Below are 21,671 nucleotides of genomic sequence, written 5' to 3'. Positions count from 1 at the left end.
AATGATTTTTTAAATGTATCAACAAAAAAACATATCCAGAACAAAGTAAATGTTTAAAACGCTTACTAATTTCATTAAAAATACGTGTTTTTTAAGCATGTACGTACGTGTAATTACGTTACTTAAAAACATGTTTTGCAATTGTCTTTTAAACGCTTATAAAGTTGGGTGCTTTTCCATCATAAGCACCTTGTTTTGATGTCTTTTGTAAAGGTCATATCAGCGTTTTATAAGTGTTTACTTACATTTCTACAAAAACAACAAATGGCATAAACATCACAAGTCAATATGGCAGCCAAATTGGCGTAATTCTATGGATGTTTGATTCCCTCATGGAGTCATTGCATGAATTATATAAAAGTATTTTTCAACTGCTACTCTTTTAACTCATAATGAAAATAAATTTATAAAAAATACACAAACAAAAAATTATAAAAATTTGTAAGAAATTTGGAGATCGCATGGCATAAATAGAATTCATTCCTAGGTTAGTCAAGAATATTCCCTGGTTGATCATGTTAACAAAACTGTAATTCTACAAATTTCCTTCTGCTAAAATCAAACAATTCGACGGGGTGAAGTCCATGGTTGTGAGGTGAATTCCCCGGTTCAAATTTTACAAATTGTCGATATCGAACATGCACCTTCTCATTGTTTGATGTTCTTTAGTCCAACATACTGAACAAGCCAACGAGGCATTGACTAATTTCTGGAGCTGAAGTACGTGGATTTTATAAAATCTCACGATAACGGCTTTATCACTGCTTTGAAGTTCCGACTTTTATCACTGCCGCAACTTCAGCGAATTCCTTTGCAAAGTGGTATGGAAGGTTGAGATGCTTTTCTTAGATTTTGATATCTACTGCAACGTTTTCCTTCCTTTTGAAATTAAGTATTATTTTTCTCTCTTCGAATGTGGTTTTGGTAAGGCTGAGCTCAGGCTACTACCGGGGTCACAGCTTGCGGATAGTGGACGGCCTATCCTAAGTAGGTTAACTACAAATAGTAATACGCAGCCCCCGACCAAAAGCTGCAGGAGAGAAGGGCTTAACTCAAAATGCCTAAAGCGCCCAGTGAACCTCCGGCGAAGAAGCGAGAAGATGCCGCCTTTAACCCCCACCGGGGTTGCACCGAGGGAGAACCTACTCACGAGGGAGAGGCACCAAAGCGACGAGGGAACCATACAGTGAGCAGCACCAAAAGTGCACAGACGTCGGCGTAAGCCCTGGGCAAGCGCCCATCAGAATTGAGACCAGTAAGGTTCTGATTATGGAATACAGGAAACCCATACACTGGCCTACACTCATTTTGGTGCGTGAGATTCTAGACCTGATTGTAGGTATATTTTCTGAGCTAATACGAAAACATCAGTCACATTTTTCATATCAGTTCTCGTTTGTGTGGAATCCACGCTTTATCTTGATTGCCTATTTCAATACCAAAGTAAGCAGAATACAAGCGAATTACAATGTCATTAATCGGTTTCCGTTGATTTTTCATTATATACTCGAAATTACTCGACTTACTTTCCATAATAAATTTGTACTATTAATCTCATAAAAGTGATAATCAGATTGGCAGACTTTGAATAAAACCGGAAAACTTAAAATAAGACTTATAGGTAAACCAGAGCTGTCAGCTGACATCTAGTAGCAGCAATACAGTTAATACTACCTACTTTACCGACTACAGATACGGACATAGCTGCACCAAACAAAAAAAAATTTTTTGTGGGCCAGTGTAATGGAGTTGTTTGACAAAGGGCTGGTGAGGGCAGTGTTCTCTCATCTCAGTAGGTAAGAGTGACAGGTTACCGAAATGGCTGGAAATGGTCTTCAAGTACGTTCAATGCACCTCGCCATAATTTTTTGTCCGTACAGGTTCAGTTGAGACGAGCTCCTAATTCGTGCCTGAACCTGGCTCTGAACATAAGCTCCCATAAGAACTTGTGTCAACGCTTGCGTGAAACCCCAACAGAAGGAACAACATAAAGAACATCAAAACAAAGATGCTCAAGACGAGGAATTTGGGACCGTGTTCCGTAGAAGTAGTAGTATACTTAGATCCCCTACATTCATCATAACTCCTAAACCACCCGAAAAAATTGGAGGAAAGATAGCCTCAAAGGAAACTCCTGTCACACAAGCACCACCAGCAAAACAAATACAAGAGAAGAGCTCTCCAGTGGCCGCAAGGGTATCGTGCATGTTATGAAGACGGCGATGGCAAAGCAAAAGAACGCCAGCTTGGATGTCAAGAACGGAGCGGCACAGCTTGATGAATGTAATCAAGAGTTACCATAGCAACTGGCTCATCGCAGAAAACGAGAAAAGACTCGGATTTCTAAGCAGACGCATCAAGACCCCAGAGCCATCAGCCCTGTGGAGCCTCGAGAAACAGTGCGACCAAGAAGTGAAAAGGACGGCCAGTGGCAGAGAGCCTTGCCTAAGAAGCAAGGACAGTCCACAAAATCCAGTTTATGCAAAGCACTCAAGACGACCCTTCAAGAATCCGCAGCTGTGGCCGACCTTAAATCGAAAGCCGCAATAAAGATTAGAGACCTCGACCCCCTTTCAACAAAAGTTTAAAAAAAAGTGCTACAGGACTCCATCGAAGACTTGACGATAAGTATAACAGCACCTAACACAAGAGAGCAGGTCAGGATATATATAACGCTCGATGAGGATAAGGCTGACGTACTGATGCGATAAAAATTGGCTGGGTTAACTGCAGGCTGCGACTGAAAGAAACCTCAAAAACATGCTTTCGCTGCTTTGGATCAGGGCACTTAAAAGTGCCCGATAGATGAAGACAAGGTGCTTGCACAAAATGCGGCCAACTAGGTCACAAATTGAAAGAGTGCACAAAGCCTCCTTCATGCTGCCTCTGCGTGGAGGCTAAACACGAAAAAGTCGATCCTATCCCGGGCTCCGCAAAATGTATGGTATATAGGAAACACCAAAACAGATGAATAGCGTACAGGCCAATATGCATAGATTCAAGGCTGCTGACGCACTACTCTCGCAAATGGTGATGGAGAACGCCTACGAGTTAATCATCATAAGCGACCAATATAAAAAGAATAGAGGTATACCTGGCTAGCTCGACCGCCGCTATATGGTTACCACCAGGTAGTAACGCCATCACTGTAAACAAAAGGAACGGCAACGGTTTTCTCTGGGCCAAATGCGACCTTTTTACAGTAATTAGCTGCTACTTGACGTCAAGTGATAGCATACAGGAATTCCATGAAAAGCTCGATAATACTGAGGACACAGCCAGGTTTATAGAAGGTCAACTAATTATCGCCGGAGACCTTAATTTCAAAGCCGTAGAGTGAGGTATGCCAAACACGGACTCGAAAGGAAAGCACATTCTAGAAACGGCTGCGCGGCTAAGCCTAATAGTACTCAACATGAGAAATGCAACCACATTTAGAAGACCGAGATGCGAGGAAACTATACCAGACATTACCCTATTATCAGAACGCATGGCTGGTTCAATAAATATATGGAAATTCTTGAAATGACACTGGCAGCGATCACCAGTACATTTGCTTCACGACGAATATTGGAACAAACACAAACCAGTACAGGAAAAACACGAAAGTGGAACATTTCGAAGTTTAATACTCCGAAATTGATCTCCGCAATAGGCGACCAAAACCCATCTAGCAGCTCCCCAAAAAATGCAAGAAAAATTGTCGAGTACACAATGCTTAATATAACAAAAGCCTGTCAAAAATCAATGCCCAAGGCTTCCCACAGCAAACATAAAGCAGCAGTTTACTGGTGAACTGAAAATATTGCCCAACCCAGACGAACATGCCTCCGCCTACTCATATCCTACACGAGATCCAGGTGCAAAGGAGCCGCATCCCAAGAAGCCGAGCAATACAAAGCAGCAAAAAAAGAGCTGAAGCAAGCCATCGACGTTAGCAAAAAGAAAAAATGGGAGGAACTACGCGAGGATATAAACAGAAACCCCTGGGGACTCGGGTATAAAATAGTGATGAAGAAACTCGGCGCTCGAGCAAAGCCACCTAAATTAACCGCTGTCAAAATGGATCACATCGCGAACGCACCATTCCCCATTTACGAAAACAGGGCTAGTGATCCAGAACACACTCTAAGATCTGCGCAAATCCCCCAGTTCACCCTTTAAGAGCTACACCTAGCCACTGGCAAGCTCAAGGCCAACCAATCACCCGACCTGGACGAAATCCCAGAAGAAATTTTCAAAATAATCGCTGCAGAGCACCCGGCAGTACTACTGCCCTGGACAAAGCAACGGCTACTGCTAATCAGTAAGGAGAAACGAGACCCCACCCACCCGCGGGTAAGCTATACGAAAGCCTATTTAAGCCCAGACTCGAAGCGGCTATCAACGAGGCTTAAGGACTGTCCTCTAGACAACATGGTTTTAGACTCGGCAGATCAACTATAGGAGCTATAAAATGCGTCATTGAAAGCGTATAAGCAGCACAGCGTAGATGGCAGAAATATAAAAGAATAGTGTTACTGGCTACTCTAGATGTCCGCAATGCCTTAAACATCGCTAGATGGGTGAATCGACGCTCTTGAAAAAAGTTTCAAGATACCCGACTACCTCAGGGCAGCAACAGAGAACTGCTGTATGAAACTAGAGAGGGATCGCGACAGATAGCGGTTACGTCAGGAGTAGCACAAGGATCTATTCTAGGCCCAGACTTATGGAACATTAGCTATGACGCTATATTAAAACTAGAAATGCCAGACGAATCATATTTGATTGGCTACGCGGACGACATTCCGGCAGTAATCACAACAAGAGATACAGAAGAAGCGCGAAGAAAACTGAACCAGGTCATGATACGGACGCAAGCATGGCTCGACTCACACAACCTTCAGCTCGCTACGGAGAAAACAGAGCTACTACTGCCAACAAACAAGCACATACCCCTCGAGATAACCATTCACACAACTACGGATATTCTTAGGACTGCTTTCTGTACTGCTACCTAGGCGTAAGACTTGACCCCAGACTAACCTACTGGGTATAAATCCAGCATAAGATAGTGGCCAGAGTGCACCGCACCGCAGCCCTCAGTGTTGCATGAGCCTTCCGAACAGTATCATGCGATGCAATATTAGTTATAAGCGGTAATGCTCCAATTGACCTTCTAGCATATGAAAGGAAAAATCCGTGGGAGCTAAAGCTCATCCGATAACAACAAGAGCGCAATACAAGAAATAAGGAAAGATACAATAACAACATGGCAACAAAGATGATAAAATGAAAGTCGCGGCAGATGTACGGCCAGGTTAATAAAAACTTTAAAAATCTAGACTTTTGGACAAGCCGTAAATTCGGAGAAGTCGACTTTAACACAACTCAGCAGATACTTCAAAAAGTACCTCCACAGAATGGGAAAAATCGAAGAGCCGTCATGCCTATACAACGACGCGACAGAAGACTACGCTGAACACACATTCTTTGAATTCTTTGAATGTGTGTGTTGGCAACGAAAACGCACCGCCGTAGAAAACTGGTTTGGCCCAACAAACACAGACAATTTAGTCAAGGTAATGTTGGAGAGTGAAGCAAAGTGGGAGATTATCAAGAAATTCGCAGCAATCTTGCTGCTCAGCAAAAACGGGATCTGGACGTAGGTGAGCAGATGTAAATCTCTCAATGAGAAAAATGGAACGCCACCCTGAAGTAATGCATATGCGGCCCCAGGGTCGGCGACGGTTCCTTAGAGGGGAGGTTTTTAGTGATCTGTAAGTGGCACATACCGCTGCTGTGACGATAGCACCTATGATGCGGAAGGCATTTCCCACCCATAACATAATTTAACGTATTTTTCCTCGAACAAACACAAAATGACTGGATACCGGCAAATTTGTATTCAAACTGAACATAAGTTGCTACTGACAGCTTAGAACGCCACATATATTTTAAATAGTTTATATTAATATTTTTCAAAGTAATTTTTTAGGTCACATTTAAAATCATATTCGATGTATTAACAAAGCCTTCAAAATAAAATTCCACAAACCAAGAATATATAATATTATATATTCTTTTAACTAACAAAAAATAATTTCCGAATACGTTTGTGAGGCACTATCGATGAATACCTGTTTGTTCATACATATGTATGTAGGTATTTCGATGAGTGTGTACACGTACATATGTACTATATATGGAAATTTTCACTGCAATATGCATTCGAAGCGGGCGTAGAAATATAAGAAACAAGTTTTTAAAATTTTTTTTGCAGTTTGAACTATAAATTACATGTTGAAACACGAATATTATTGTTTGTACGTTAATAGCGAAATACCAACATTATTTTGGTAGTGGAAAGTTACTGAAGCTGTCGGATTTACTTTCACTGTATACACAAATTGCACGCTTATGCTTATATGTATGTATATGCACATTTTTTGGCACTGTAAAAAAAAGTTTTCCAGAAAATATGTATTACATTCATTATCGATATTGGATTATTTCTAGGTTTTTGAACAATTAAAGTATTCGATAATTTCAGGTTTCTGTAAAAGCCTTTCGTTTCAATTTCTTCAGTGTCTCTGGAGCTATGCCACAGCACGAAATTCACCACTAGGAACTTTTTTTTTAAGTAAAGGGGAAAAATAAAGAAAATATATATTTAGTATATTTTTAATATATTTATTCGACATTCCCTAATTAGAAAATTTATTATATTTAATAAACAGAATTTAAACACTATCAAACAATTTTACATTATGAGTTTTATATACAACCATACGTATTTTTGGTACTTTGATATTCGCTGTGTGAAATTTCGACGGTACATATGGATATGCACCTAATTCTGTTTCTACACAGTATATTGGTTCTAGAAAAAGGCGTTTAAAAAACAGGTATTGATCGTCAAAGTTAGGTGATTGGTTCCTTTTCTTTAGAACGTGTTAAAGTTAGTGAAAAACAAGGATTTTTTAACAACAAGTATTAATGTTTATTTTAACAAATCATATATACAATGTGTATTTACATAATCATAATTGTAGGAGACACCCAGATATGCTATTTAGGCTTAAAAGTATACTCAGAAAAAAAATCCACGCAGTCAATCTTTTAATATTCAATTATTAATTCACTATTCGCTCAAAATTCACTATTTTTTATTAAGTAACTATATTAGTTTGCCGTTATTTTTGAAACAGTTAGTCTCAGCACGGGTTTTTTTCAGTACTTGCGGTAGTTGTAAAAATAAGTTGAGTTGAACATGACGTTGTCAATAGAGTAAATTAAATACATACATATGTATGTATATAGCAAGTTCAAGAACTAAAACCATTGGCGTAAAACAGCTAATAATAACTAATTAAACATAAAATATCTTTAGCGTTAAAATTAAGTTCAATGAAACTTTGTAAGAATAATGTTTTTCTAATATCTACACATATAAATGTTAACGAAAATACATCGTATACGATATAAGTATACAATTGCACTTTCATTAAGGCCATACTTATAGTATACCATACTTAAATGTTGTTTCTCATACATATGTACCTCTGCACTCGGTTTTATTGAGATGTGAACTAGCTGTAGAAGCTACTCGTAAACAAACTACTCCAATGTATTGGGTGACCAATAGTTTTTGTAAACTTTGTAAGTTTCACCGAAACTCTATGTTGGTTGTGGTTCATATTTTGTTTTCTTGATTCATCGAACAAGCTTCCCACAATCGTCTAATTTGGTAACGTTTAACAACTTTATGTGATAAGCGAACTATCAGCTTCAATAGCAATTTATCTCAACACGCCGCGTTACGATCTCCACTCGAGGTGTTTCCGGGGGCGTTGCGACGGTAACTGGCTGACTTAGTAGCCGCGATTACTGCTAATCAAAAGTTGCGTATTTTAGGTAAACACATATGGATGTATGTACACTTATATTCATAAACGAATAGCAAGAGCCAATAGAAAACTTTCAGGCAAATTTGTTTAACATCTATGACACGTACATATATCAAAAGACAAATAAAAATTAATATAATGCGACATTTTACGGCATGGTGTCGTATATGTTTCTATCTTTCTTATCGTATTTTATCAAAACTTATTGCATATACAGAGCACTCGTGAAAGCTCGAACTAATGAAAACCATACATGTTCGAGTTAACGAATAGTTGGAGCCTTAAAAGTTTTGTATTTTAATTTATTTATTCGTTTTATCAGTTTTTATATTTCAAACGTAAAATTCTCTTTACATAATTCAAAATATTTGAATTCTTTGGTTTGCTGTTTAATGATTCATGACCAGTTTATTCAAACATTTGTAATTTTGCTTTTCGTAAAGAATAGAAGGAACATGTGTATGCAAAATGTGGGTTGTTTTCCAATTGTTAGAAAAAAACAGGGATTTATGTGTGACGCTTCTTATTTTGAACCGAATTCAAGACGGTATTTTCGCGCAATGATTGCAGCACATTCCTGTTTCTTGTGCTAACTCTTTCAGCAGTACCTCATTGTATTTTGCTAAAGCTTGATGCCGCTTCATCCTTCGAGCTAGTAGAGTTTGAATTAATTGTTCAGCACTTAACCAAAGTCTCTTGTCCCAACTTATTCCAAGCACCATCTAAAAATATAACAACATCTCTTAAGTTTATTTTTTTCATTGATTCGTCAAAATTGCATTCATGGGCGGAAATGGCGACAAAATATCGCTATAATTGAGCCATGACTTCAATTCATCTCGTTTTGATGCGAAGGTGCGTTGCCAAGAAGATTTTGAAGCAATCCGATCGCTTTTAAATAGGATTTCACCTAGTTAAAGATTATTTTGTTTTTGCTGACTTTTGCTGGCGTATTCCATGAAGCTTTTCAAATTTAAAATTAAGCCGTTTATCGGGTAATTCTTGGTGCTTGGCAATTAAAACCATTCGAAAAGCGTTTTTTTTCACTGCAGGAAGTTCTACCTAACAGGGCCTAAAGAAAATAATAATCTTAATACTATTACAAGAAAAATGTGTTCTCTTAATTTCATAAAGATTAACCGATATATACGGCAACCGACCCGATTGTAGCTATTTTTAACACAAGCGCACAATATTATTAGAGAAAACACATATTTGGTATCTTGGGGCTTGAAAAGCTATAGTCTGATTTCCATAATTTTTGGAGATGATATGGCTAACCTTAAGGGTACTATTTCTGCAAGGTTTTACTCCAATTATTGGAGCTTATCCTTATTTATTGTTAACGGTGTGTAAGGTTCCTTAACGAAACTCAAAGAACATCTGTTTCTTTAAATAAGTAGGTAAGTGTAGTAAAGTCAAAAATATACTAAACCAATACTACACCTATCTCCCACATACCTATTGGTAACGTGCGAAAACTAGTTTTCTGGGAAACAGCTGTTAAAAATAAACAACTCGTTTCGTCAGTTTCTCGTTATCTCATCAATTGTTCTCCTTTCCAGAGGCTTCAAGGACGTCCAGTTCATCGTGTAAGTTGCTAGTGTGGAGCATTTAAAAAAGTAACACTGAGGAAGTGACGTTTACTCTAATACCGCGCAGCTTCTGTTGTCTTGTTTTCATTCGTCTCTCTTTCCAGATGTTCTGTTATCACATTTGTGTAAGTGTTTCTGTTGATTATCGTCTTCGCATTTCGCATGAAATGAGACATGAGTGTTGATGAGGAGTTCAGTGCCTATACGGACAATATTTCCATGAAAAGGATGATGAAAACAATGAAGATTTGTTAAGATTGACCTGTCTGTTGTTGAAGTAAAGGAGGAGGAGCTGGTAACAAAATTTCTGTTGAAATTGATTGTTGTAATAATAAATGTCATACACTGATACCACGGGAAATGATCGAGAGTACGCGGAACAATTGTTTAGAGATGTTAAAAATGAACTTGATTTAGTGATACTAAGTCACATCGAAGCTGGAATTATAAGTAACGAAAAGCTAGAAAGTGTATATGCAAAGCTTGCTGGGCGGAAGAAATATGGACAGAGACAAGATACAGAAATTATGAGGCATAAAATTACATTTACCTTCTACAGAGTACCTGTTTATCGTTCGTTTTTCCTTTTTGTACATGCGTGTGGGAAGAAGCGTTACGAACATTTAGTACGTCATTTTGCCGCACAGGGTGTAATAGTGCGCCAACAAGGACTGGCAAATAAACTGAGTACACATCTAAAGTCATTTAAACCGGCTGACATCGAAAAAGCTGTTAAATTCATCGAGTCTATAGCCGATTTAATGGCTCTTCCCGGACCTATCGATCCTGAAATGCCGAAAGTTATTCAACCAGCCGGTTTATCTTTGGAACGTCAGTGGTACATCTATCACAATCTTCGCAGCTTAGTTTCGGATATATCTAAAGTAGATATTGTGGCTCCATTGCCGAAAGATTTGCCATCGAAGAAACGGAAGGCAAAAACTAGTGAAGATGTGAAAGTGAAAATTGATTTTTTGACACTTAAGCCCTCTTTTCGTAGACCAGGTCACACGCAGGGATAAAGGGATGCCCAACTTATTTATTATATAGAGGTCGTTGAATATATGGAGAAACTATTTAAATATTTTTGTGGTATGTTAAAACAACTGACTTTAGACCTTTCAATAATTTTACAAATTTATTTAATTTTCATTGTTTTACATTTTTTATAAGTGGTCATGAACGGTGCAACAAATCCCCCCGCTTACATATTTTTTGGTAAGATTTAATCTGACCCTCCTTCGTTTCCAATTGCTAAACGTCAAAACCTCCTTAACTCGATCAGCTGTCAAGCTTCAAGAGGTTTTGACATTTAGCAATTGCTCTCTCACGAGATATGAGTTGAACAACTCTGTATCTCTGATAATAGTTTTTCTCACCTAATGGTTGTACGTATCACTTAAAAATAAGCTAGATAAATACAGGGTTATATATAAAATGATCTGTATGACCAGAAAAGTTGAAATCCGGTTTACTGTCTGTGCAAGTTGTAACTTGAGTAAAAATTGAGATATCTTGATGGAATTTCGTATGCGGGTTTCTCCGTACAAAACTAGTTAAGAAGGGCTAAGTTCGGGTGCAACCGAACTTTTTATACTCCTGCAACTTGCAAGATCAAGGCCAGGGAAATACCTTAGGATGTAGAACCTCAGCCAGAGGAACGGATTCTAAACAATTTTATATATACGTAAACTCTATATAACTCATACACTCGCCGACATAAGATTTGTTAGAAAAAAGAAAATAATTATGCAGAATACCCGATTTTATTAATTAACTATTATCATACCACATACTGAATAATCTTCCATGGTTGTCATTAAGGTAACTCACATACAATCACCAACCATATGGATGTTCGAAAAAAAAGGTGGTATACTTAATGGGAAATATTACTGCAAAATCTTTTTCCGTTATAAAAATTACTTCTTGATTTGTGTACTCGAAAATGAAAGAATCAAATGGAATTTTAAATTGTATTATATAAGAAGTAGGCGTAGTTGTAGTCCCATTTCGCCCATTTTCACACTGTGACAAAGTAATATTAAAAAAATTGCCCCGTACTAAATTTAGTCGAAATCGCTCAGTCGGGTACCGAGAAGGGCATCAAAGCGAGGTTCTTCAACATATCGCTGATTGGCGCCCACGCCCCGATGATGTGACCAAATATGCCTCCACGAGGAAACACCCCCAAATGGATTGAGGCTGATCGACTTCGCCGAGGTACTAGATTCCAGCATAAATAAATTCGCCAAGCTACCTGCCTGTCTTCGGATCGAAAAGCAACCAACCAAATCGTCATGTTGTGATAGACGAAGACACGTCTCCAATGTTTTAGACGTGCGTATGCTCCGACATCGACTCGGACCACTATCTACTTGCAGCCCAGATATGCACCCGCTTCTGTGCAGCACAAATCGCTCGTCAACAAACATAAGGAAGGTTTGAAAAGCTGCAATCACAAGAAACAGCCGAGCGACTCTCTACTCGACTTGCACTCCTGCTCTCTTAGAGCACTCATCAGCAACTTGGTATAAGGGAACTGTTGGACGGAAAGCTCCTTACGAAAAGCTGCAAACAATATCATTGGGTTACGGTAAGTGCAAAAGAACAGCTGGGTCGACGAGTGTGTGTGTTGCATCGGAGAGAAAACAGAATGCATACCTCGCAATGTCGCGATCAACCAGAACACGTGCGGGATAGGATAGATACACAGAGTTGAAGAGGGAAACGAAACGCATTTGCAGACAAAAAAGGGAGAGACCGAAATGCGTGGGTATAAAGAGTTCTATTAGCTGGTCGACAGGGGTAATGCTCGAAAATTCTACGAAAAAATGAGGCGACTAACAGAAGGTTTCAAAACCGGAGCATACCCTTGTACAATCCCCAAAGGTTATCTAGTAACCGATGCCCAGAGCATACTAAAATATGGAGAGAACACTTCAGCAGGTTAAACTGAATGGCAGTAAAGGCATAACACCAGGAGAAGGCGAACTCCAATCGATGACGATGGAGCAGACGTTCCATTGCCCAACCATGAAGAAGTTCGAATAGCAATTATCCGTCTGAAGAACAACAAAGTGGCAGGGCCGATGGGTTGCCGGCCGAGCTATTCAAACACGGCGGCGAAAAGTCAATAAAGAGCGCAGATAGATAGATAGATATTGTTAATGAGGTATTGCACCGGGACCTAGGGTCTATTGTGCCCTCTCCTATATCACATAAGTTCAGCAAGGTCTAGCATTCTGAATAATTCCAGCAGCCTGCTGAGCGCTACTGAGATGATGTGATCCCTGTCTATATAGATGCAACCCAGGGCCTTAAGCTTTCTTCTGCAAAGTGCTGGAACTGCAGAACCGGCAGTTAACGCAAGAGACTATGCCCATGTTGAAGAAGTGCTTCCTGAGCCTGCAGTGCCCTGTGTAGAGCGCGACGAGGAGGCTGAAAATATCACGGGGGAGGTTAATTAGTTTTTGCATGGTTCTGGTCCCATCTTCTTGGACGTTGCCGCAGAGTTGATAACACTTATAAGATACAAAAAAAATAAAACAGCACACAAACTTAGTTAGTGTAGCTTTTTTAAAAAATACAAATTTTGTTAAGTTTTTTTTCTAATGGTTAGTTTGCTCAGAACGTTGTCGTTTCTTGCTATTACAAGATGTCGAGGGCAAAACTAAATATCTCCTATCATCAAACAAACAGTCGTCATACTCGCGGCTAGGCTCCCACGTCACAGTTGACAGTCATAACTTCGAAGTCATAGATAATTTCGTCCTTCTTGGAACCAGCAGCCATTTGCGATAAGCCCATTGAGGCTCTCAAGAAGACTGACTATCACAGTGGTAAAGGTGGAAACGGAAGGAAAATCTCTTCTTTTTGGTCTCGGGCTACTTAGCAATCTAAGTATTTGCAACAAGGGCGATAAGCCAAGCTTTATTTTCCCAAGCTCTGATAGGTTTCCGGGGTGGGAGTAAGTGCTGGTCCTTACGCTCTCAACAGACACAGTCTCGTTGTGGATAACTGGAGGGTATCCGATGAGCCTTCCATGTCGGATCACTCCTGGATACTCTTCAGCATCCGCGAAAAATACAGTACTCCTCTGATATATCGGAACCCTAGAAGAACAGCGTGGGAAAAATTTACCGTATAGCAACGAAATGCCCTGAAAAAGGAGGCAATAAGAGTATTAGTAATCCTCAGGAACTAGATTTAGAAGTAGACAAGTTGGAAAAAATCTTAATCACAACTTTTAATAAATCCACTCCGCTAACAGTTCTGAAAAAGAGAAAGTCTCTCCCTTGGTGGAACAGTGAACTCAAGAATTTGCGAGCACAACTTCCAATGAGAGTTTTAGAACCAAATTCTGGCAGCCATATAAAGATATTATGAAAAGATACAAAAAAGCAGTAAAAAAAGCCAAAACTGACTCATGCCAATCTTTCTGCACATCGATAGAAAGTTGCAGAGGAACCGCAAGGCTGAGCAAAATGCCATCCAAAGATCATACTAATACTGCCTACATTAGGATGGGGGGAAGTGATTGGACCTCCTCGGCCAAAGAGTCTCTGGAGGTACTAATTACAACGCACGCACGGTAGTCAGCAAACACCTTTAACGAGGGTTCAACCAGAGCCACCGATAAACGCGGCTGACTACCGAAGCCAAATAGTAGACAAAAGCAAAATCAAATATGCCATAAATAGTTTTGCACCATTTAAGCAGGTCCTGCCGGGATTATGACCATAATGCTGCAAAAGCTGAAAGAACCAATGGTTATAAGGCTTGAAGATATATACAAAGCTAGCATTCTACTATCTTACATCCCAAGAAGTTGGAAAATAATTAAAGTTGTGTTCCTTCCAAAAGCAGTCAGAAGAACACACAATAAAGCCAAGCATTTTAGACCAATAAGCTTCACCTCCTTTATGCTGAAGGTACTAGAAAGGCTAATAGACTTACATGTAAGAACAATAATGACGGATAAGTAATCGAGGTCCGAACAAGAGGTTATAAATGTAATTAAAAAATCACTACACGACAAACAATACACCTTGGCTGCTTTTCTAGACATAGAGGACGCAATAACGTAGATGACACCGTGTTCAGATGGATCCTATCGATGCTTGAGAATAGAAAGATTATAGCTTCAAACGGCGCTGCAACACAAAAAGTTATGTGAGTAGAGGAACGCCTCAAGGAGGGGTCCTCTCCCCGCTTCTATTGGTTGTAGCGCTGAACGAAATACTACTCCAACTAAACGGTGGAGGAGTGAAAGCAGTAGCATATGCAGACGATATAGTGTTGTTGGTATCAGGCATGTTTCCTTCAACAGTCAGCGAGATTATTGAAAGAGCAGTACAAAGGTTAAACCTATGGGCTAAGAACAATGGACTAGGAGTTAACCCGAACAAAGTAGAACTGATGCTATTCACAAGCAGAACCAAAATCCCTCAGTTTCAACTTCCACTACAACACTCACTCTGTCCCCCACAGCTAAATACTTGGGAGTGGAGATTGACACCAAACTGTCCTGGAAAATAAATATAGAAGAAATAATAAATAAAGCATACATGGCCTACTATACTTGCAAGAGAATCGTCAGCAGGAATTGGGGCCTCAAACCTAGTATAATCATGTGGATGTATACGGCTGTCAAAAGACCTATACTTACATATGGAGCTCTTGTATGGTATCCAGCGCTAAACAAACAATACAACATTAGAAAATTGAATGGAATACAAAGAGCAGCATGTGCGGGTGTTACTGGTGCAATCAGGTTATGTTCGACTGATGCGCTCAATATGGTCCTGCATCAATTACCCATGGATATCTTTATCCACAAAACAGCAGCATTTGCGGCTATAAGAATAAAAGAACTGGGTGGTTGGAACCAGCAGAACTACGGACATTGTGTAATGTTAAATGAGCTCACCATCAATAAATCAGATTACATTCTCCCAAAGCTGGATTTCAATAGACACTTCCAGGTGAGGAAACCATCTAGACGAGAATGAAGAAGAAGCTCTATATGGTAGGAGAATACCATCTCAGTCTATACCGACGGGTCCAAAATGGACTGCGGAGTAGGCAAAAGGTATTGTCCGCTGATCTTGGCGAAATGCCTATATAGGTCTACCGAACTCGGCTTGCAGTTCAAATTCTATTGGAAAATAGGGATAGCCAGGCGGCGCTCCTGGCTTTGTCTTCGCCCATGACAAATTCCAGTTAGTCCACAACTACAAGAAAGCACCAAGCACAATAAAAGACAAGCTCCAACTAGACTTGATCTGGGTTCCCGGTCATAGGAACACTTTCGGTAACGAAAAAGCAGACGAGTTGGCAAAGGCAAAGGCTTTCCTTAACGAATCCGAAGCGGAGCTAATACCAAGCCCGCTAGGATCGATCAAAAGAGCGATAGATAGATGATAGATAAAAGATAGATAGGTCAAGGAAAAGTATCTACAGAGTAACAGCTACCACAACAGGGCACTGGCCATTTGGGGAACATGCGGCCAAAATGGGTATGCCCTACAAAACATTTGCCGAGGCTGCGGAATAGCAGGGAGCAAGGAAACAATTTTCCACTTTCTCTGTGAATGCCCAGCCCTAGCACAGATTCGATACAAAAAAATTGGAATCCATCAAGCACCAAACCTTGAATGAATTTCTACTAAAAGCATATCAGACATAAGTATCTTGAATCATAATAACAGATACAGAAGGTTCTGTGAATAGTGTATCAAAATGGCACATCAAGTGCTAATTGAGCGCGATAGGCAACAGGGCTGCACTCCTACCTACCTACCTGGAACCAGCATTAACACCAACAACAAGGTCAGCCTCAAAATCCAACGCAGAATATCTCTTGCTAATAGGTGCTACTTCGGACGAAGTAGGCAAATGGGAATTAAAGTCCTCTCTCAATGAACAAAATCAAAACTCTATAAGTCCCACATTATTCCCGTCCTGCTATATGGTTCAGAGGCATGTACGGTGACAACATCTGGTCGACGTTACGAGTTTTCGAAAGAAGGGCTCTGCGGGGAATTTTCGTTCCTTTGCACATTGGCCACGGCGAATATCGCATTCAATGGAACGGTGAGCTGTATGAGATATACGACGACATTGACTTAGTTCAGCGAATTAAAAGACAGCGGCTACGCTGGCTAGGTCATCTCGTGCGAATGGACGTAAACATTCCAGTTTTGAAAGTATTCATCGCAGTATCCTCCGGGGGAAGTGAAGGGAGACCTTCACACCGTTTGAAAGATCAGGGGAAGAAGGCCCTGGCTTTGCTTGGAATGTCCAATTGGCGTCACTTTGCAAAAGGAAGAAGGACTGGCGCGCTGTTGTTTACTCGGCTACAACCGCGTAAGCGGTTTCTACGCTAGTAAAGAAGAAAAATAAGAAGATTTATTGGCCTTGGAGATATGTACATTAAACATATTAGGGCCACGCCTACTTTTTCAAAATTTTTTAGCCACAGGTGGACTTTGCTACTGCGACTCCTGTGCCAAATTACATCTTTATATCTTAATTTAGTGCTTAATTATGGCACTCTATAAGTTTTCAGTTAATGGCGTTTTGCGGGCATGGTAGTGGTCCGTTTACGCCATCTATTTGAGTTATCTCAAATTCTAGAATATGTTTTACTCATAACAGTATATCTTTGCGCCTAAAATAGATAAAATTGGGCGTAAACATGAACTAGCATATAACTAATATCAGGATTTTCGAGCACCCGGCTGACTTTACTAAAGTTTTATAATCGAAAAAAAATGTAAGGGAAAAACGCCGTAAACGTTTTGTATATTCAAGAATTTCTCATGTGTCTTGTAATTGGTATTTACATCCTTTTAATTGAACTAATAATCGTATATAATTTTTATGAATTACTCATGTTTATACTCTGAACTGTAACTTAAGTCCATTTATGGAATGCTTTTTAATCCGATAAAAATGAAGACAAATATCTTTTTATACAAAAAAGTGCACTTATGAAAGGTATTCTTCTTTTCTCTATTTTTTTATTTCTGCCTCATTCACTTGAACATTATTTAGCAATTATGTACATATGTACGTGCAGTGTGCAGTGTGCAGTGTTTACGTTGTACTGTATAGTTTAAAGGCAAGATAATCGCCCTAATTCTGAGTTACAAAACTGTGTAAACAGTGATCGTTTAGTTTTAGAAACATTGTTACAATGTCGAAATATTCATATGTAATAGTCAGTACACTTATAAATAATAAGTTTTTATAAGTAGCATATGATAATATTACTAATATAAATAATTTACGCCAACAACGCTTGCAAGTAGGATATTGCTTTTCTATTTGAAGAGTTCACCTTAATGATGACTTGGATTAGAACCAACGATAAATAAATTTCATCTGTACAAAAAACAACATAGTTAGTTTTTTATCGTTATTTCTATTACTTACTCCATCATATTCATTCACAATACTTCCTTATAACACTGTCACTTTATATTACTTTAATTAATCTGAATACTCACCTATTACAGTTCCTTTCACAATAACTCTATATCAATTTATAACTCGAACAAAATGTTCTATAGCTTAACCTTAACGGGCTTGTGTCTGCACTTGTATACCAGTATTTTCGCAGTGCACTTTTGTTTTATGCTGTCCGACAGCTATAACTCCTAAACAATATATTTTAACGTTCAATGTTCAATGATATTACATATAATCGTAAACCAGTTGCTATGCTGATATCTTGAAATTCCGCGCTCCGCTCACCACGTGGCCCTCTTAAGCTTTATGAACTCAAGCTATTTTACGGGTTGATAACTCAATAACTAGCGTGCACATGTATAACCAGTGTTGTTTCGCTCAATAGAAGACAACCACACAGAGAATGTATTTAGTGAGGAAAAAGAAAAATTTTGCGTTCTCTGAAAATGTGTACTCCGCAGCAGGTTGCTACTCGTCTTATTGAAGCAAAATTTGTTAATGAGTACAATAGTTCTGTTACTTGTATATTATATGTACATTTATCTTGCTTTAAGCACATAGACGACTGCAATTCATGACATAGGAATGCTAAATATCATTATCTGCAAATGGCGTATTGAAACCAGTTTCTTGAACATTTTGAAGACGGCAGCGACAGCTGATGTATACAATTTTCTTGTTGCCGTACTAAAACCTTTCACTTCAATAAAATTTAAATATTTTTTTTTAAGTGAATTTGTTTGTTTGTTGTTAATAGACCGATTTATTTTTTTTAAATGATCAATTGTTATTACAAATTAAGGCTATTCTATGCGTCTGCTGGTAAAATAGTATTGCACTTTTTAGAGTTTTGAATAATTTTACATTTAACGTGTCTATTATTGTCACCACTACCACAAAAATAGAAATTGTCTGCTGCCTTCAATGTGTTTAATGCATATATGGGCATACTGTTTATATAAGAATTAAATGTAATGGTACTGTATAACTTACTACTGGTTTTCAGATCTATTGACTTTTGTTATGATAATAAATGTTTTATATTTTTAACATGTCTCGGTTGTAAGTACATTTTATTTGCATTAGACGCAATAAAAAGATTAAATTAGTAAAATATTTATAATGTCAAATTAAAAAGCGCTTATATACATATTTATATGTGTATTACACATTGAGCGTGTGTATGCCAATCCACTTCAGGTTGATATCTCGATAACTTGACGAGCGAATGTTTGCTAAATACTAAATTTATTGTTTCCAATGCATGTACACACATATGTACACACGATGTAAGTTATGTGTACGTACATATGCATTACTATGCAAATAATTTTATATTATAAATAGCAATTTCGTTGGTTATGAGTTAATAACAAGTAATTTCGAACTACTGATAACTTTCACGGAAGTTATATGTCAGTGGTTATTATTTGATGCGACTGTTGGGATAATGTCGATATAGTTTCAATTATATTTAGTCAAGTATAAATATCCGTTAATTAGAAGAAGGCGTAAAGTTATAAATTTTTTCCATTTTTTTTTTGTTTTAAATATATGCATAATATGTCAAATCCAAACGTACGCTCTTTCTGTCCATACGAGTTAACGCTGGAGCGTTATTTTCAGACTTGTTAATAACTTTTATTAAAATTTCACTTTTTTTGCAAAAAAAAAACGTTTTTTCTTATGATTTTAAGCATTGCTAAGTTTCATATGATTGAGCACTTATTTGAGCAAATGCTATATTCGAAAGCGAACAATCACATGGATTTGTATGAATAAAAAGTTTAAATGTGAGTGATTGCAGAGTCTACTACTCTTTTGTTTCAATTAAAATCAATTACGGCCAAATACCAATAAAAAATGAATTTTGAAATAATACTCCCGCAAATGGTCGAAAACGAAGCTCCAGAGCTAAAGGATTACAAATCAAGAACAGTTTGAGGCGATAAAAATTTTAAGCAAGTATGTATATGATTTACCCGTCAAAATTGGATTTTTTGCCTGCATATTAGGAAAGAATATACAAAAAAATTTTAGGCTATATAGACGATTCAGGTTGTCAGGTAAACATATCTTCTCATATAACATATATTTATATGGGAATTTATAGTATACTTAAAGGTACAAATGTTAAGGTTGGTATATGTGAAGATATCGGAATTCATCCAGCTACCGTTTGCGTAAAATAAAGCGCTGGAATGGATTATGATGCCTTCCGATCCATAAGAAATGGATTCCGCAAAAAACTGTGACAAAAGCATTTCACATTTCCTTGTGTAATTGATGCAATTGCTGCACTCATATTTTAGTTAAAAAGCGTAAATGGAGAAATTCAAAAATTCAAGCTATTGCTTCCCTTTAACACCATTGCTGCTGTTATCGTTTATAACACTCTTTTTATGAAAATAATAATATACATACGAAAGAGGGCTGTTTAATCGACAGTTTGTGTGGTAAATTAAAACAAAGGTTCAAAGGTTCCCGATTTTGCAGTAAAAATTCGGGGGCCACGGAGACAATCCCGTCTAGAATTGTTGTTTGTAATTCATAACATTGCTAATTTATTGAAAGATGCAGATTTTAATCCGTTAGGTGAAATTAAAAAGTTTAGAGTGCCGGAAATAGATATGACCAATAATTCTTATTATACACATGGGCAAAAACGAAGAAGATATATTCCTAACTATTTGCGCAGTATATCCAATAAAAAACTTTGTATCTTGTGTCCAATAAAATTATCGTTAATTGCATGAAAGGAAGAAACTGTTATTAATTTTTCCCCAAATTTGTTTTCGTTATTAAACGATAACAATTTGAACTATATTTTATAAACCGCATTTTGCTGTAATGCTCTACTTGTAGGCGTTGCTCTTGTGCAATAAGCATCCTCTTCTGCACATTTAAAAGTTCTATTTGATTTTGTAATCAAAATTCTATTAATTCGATTATTAAAATTAATACATTTTAAATGTTTTTCCGTTTTTGTTTTAAGGCAGGTGCGTTCATTCTTAGTACGTGTAGATGCAGCCTGGTATCTGATACGTTTTCTGATAAAATGCTGGTGTTAACAACAGATGACTTTTCGGAATATTATGGTTGAGAAACATCTATTTCAAAACAACCTTCGATTACATTTTAAAAGTGTATATCTTTAATAAGTTGAAGAAAATGTAATCACGATTTTTATACTTTCATTTTAATGTTGTAATGCTTGGATTATGTTTAGCATGTAGTAAATCAAGAAATAGGTGAATTTTTTAAGGAGGTCATCAAAAAATATATTATTTTTAATTAATTGTTTTCTTAATTTGAAATCGTTTTCTAGATACAGCAGTTAGAAAAAGTAGTTGTTCGGCTGTTGTTTAACCGAACTTCTAACTTTAAAAGTGTTTTTCTCACAAACTTGTTTTTCAAACTTTCTTTCATCATATCTCAAAAACGGTTTGACCGAATGACTTGAAATTTATAAGGAACACTCAGCACCGCATGCAATGATGTATTATCACATACATTTTTATAGCAAAAAACAAAAAAGAACGTAAAATTCGAAACTTGTTTTCAATGTCCACCAAAAGTCCTCTTTCGGGTATATTCATTTGATAATAGTCCATACCGTGTATTTAGGCTTACAGATTTAAACGCTGCTAATTTGTTTGTTTCGGATAGTAGGGAAGAAGTGTGAACCATATTTGTCGAGATATAT

The 21,671-nt window shown here is 37.8% G+C and overlaps 1 protein-coding gene across 2 annotated transcripts in view; it reads right to left on the bottom strand.

Moving 5' to 3' along the window:
• LOC120780393 (protein zntC) overlaps positions 1-18,527 on the bottom strand; it is a 160,142-nt gene extending 141,615 nt beyond the window's left edge. Inside the window, exon 1 of one of the 2 annotated variants that reach the window (XM_040112679.1) lies at positions 18,004-18,527. The gene's annotated coding sequence lies outside the window, so the exon portion shown is untranslated. Of the gene's footprint in view, positions 1-7,545; positions 7,861-18,003 lie in introns of those variants that run through there. The other variant, XM_040112680.1, reaches the window with a different exon arrangement.
• Positions 18,528-21,671: the final 3,144 nt, after the last annotated feature.

Source organism: Bactrocera tryoni, unplaced genomic scaffold (genome assembly GCF_016617805.1).
Source record: "Bactrocera tryoni isolate S06 unplaced genomic scaffold, CSIRO_BtryS06_freeze2 scaffold_25, whole genome shotgun sequence".
Classification (NCBI taxonomy): domain Eukaryota; kingdom Metazoa; phylum Arthropoda; class Insecta; order Diptera; family Tephritidae; genus Bactrocera; species Bactrocera tryoni.
The sequence above is the reverse complement of the archived record's forward strand: the minus strand, read 5'-3'. Positions and strand labels throughout refer to the sequence as shown.